General features: G+C 33.8%; 1 protein-coding gene across 3 annotated transcripts in view; it reads right to left on the bottom strand.

Annotated features, from left to right (window-relative positions):
- LOC119593164 (m7GpppN-mRNA hydrolase-like) overlaps nt 1–1,358 on the bottom strand; it is a 17,569-nt gene extending 16,211 nt beyond the window's left edge. For 2 of the 3 annotated variants that reach the window (XM_037942136.1, XM_037942137.1), the window contains exon 1: nt 1,226–1,358. The gene's annotated coding sequence lies outside the window, so the exon portion shown is untranslated. The remainder of the gene's footprint in view (nt 1–1,225) is intronic. The other variant, XM_037942135.1, reaches the window with a different exon arrangement.
- Between the last annotated feature and the right edge of the window lie 229 nt (nt 1,359–1,587).

Genomic DNA, 1,587 nt, shown 5'->3' with positions numbered 1-1,587 from the left:
AAGTTGGTCATTAATAATCCAAATATTAAATTACTAATTAACTTTTGGTTAATAATTAGTCAACTTAATTTACTTTAAAAAGAATAACACCCATCATCTCAGATTTTGGTTATATTTGGCTAAAATGTGGTAAATTTTACTCTCTTTTACCATTTATGATGCTGTTGTAAACAAATTTCACTGAAATAAAATTGATGGAAATTTCAAGATTGAAAATAAGATAAACAGTTTATACATTGATCCCAAGAAATTATCAAAGAAATTTGATATATCTAATAACTTTTGGGTTGGATTCAGTCAATAAATTATTTGCAATGCAATGTGAACAAACTTGAAAATGACACCAACATACCAGGCTTCACACTGCCAAGTGCTGTTCAGTTCAGCCAAAAAAAATTAGGTTCTGCTCATCAGAACTTCATAAATATTGGCATGCTTAAAGTTAAAACAATATTAAATAGTCTGACATACATTGTTTAGAATTGGGTACAAAAGAGGATAGAAATTTTTTGTCTTCAATTTGTACTCTATGTTTGTGCAGCTGACAACAAACAACAACTGCACAGATTTGAAATTTTTGAAAAAACGGCTGAATCTGAATTGTCCAATGACATAATTTGAATAAATCCCCCTGGAGAATTCATTACAAAAAGCTCTAAAATACTTTTTCCCAGGGGGAGGGACTCCTGAGGCATATGGCCAAGCTGGAACACAGGAAATGGCAGAAATCTGAGCTACCTCCTCACAAAATTATACATGTACTTAATTCATTACGTATGGTACTCCAAATGTAAAATAAAGTGTAATAACATCAAAACCCTGCATATTTTCCTCATGAGATCCAAGTCTTCAGAAATTTCTATGTAATGGCTAGAAACTCAAGTCTAAAAAATATCTGAAAATTAGAGAAAGTGATCAAGACCTGAAGTAAAAATCTCAGGGATTCTGCTGACAGGTAAAAAAATACTCTAAATTAGTGGACACCATTACCTTTCACTAAATAGACCTATTTCCAAAGGTCCCCTCACTTCAATAAGCAAGAAAACTGGATAGCACTACCCTAAAATTCAAACACTTCCTCCAATAATTCAAACGACTGGGAAAATCACATCGAAAGAACTCAATCAAAAGTTGATTTTCAAATAAACCTTGATTACTTCCTCTAGTTCTAAGGTGCTGATGGTCGCATTCTCTTTAACAGCAAACAAATATCATCTGTGCATACCGATATACTTGTTATTGGTGAGGAATCCTTCACATATCTTCGCGTCTTCTAACCACTCCGACATTCAACTTTCCAAAAGGACTCTGTTGCCAATACAAGACAGAGATAAACACAGCGAAAAGTTCAGATTCAGTCGCGTTCGTGGAGACCCGGATTCATGGATGCGACTTCCTCTGCATTCATGTCGCTCACGAAATATTCGAACAGCAGTTCTCTTTTCATTCTTTTAATTGCAAAAAAAAAGAAAGTTCGACTGTTGCACAATACATTAAGTTCAAAACCAATATATTTTTATAATCCCTCTTTGCATGTGAATATAAGTATGTGCGAAAATATAGGCGCCACCGCAATTGCAAATTCAG

This window comes from Penaeus monodon, chromosome 31 (assembly GCF_015228065.2).
Source record: "Penaeus monodon isolate SGIC_2016 chromosome 31, NSTDA_Pmon_1, whole genome shotgun sequence".
NCBI lineage: Eukaryota > Metazoa > Arthropoda > Malacostraca > Decapoda > Penaeidae > Penaeus > Penaeus monodon.
Note: the sequence above shows the minus strand (reverse complement) of the source record. Positions and strands in the feature narration are given on the sequence as shown.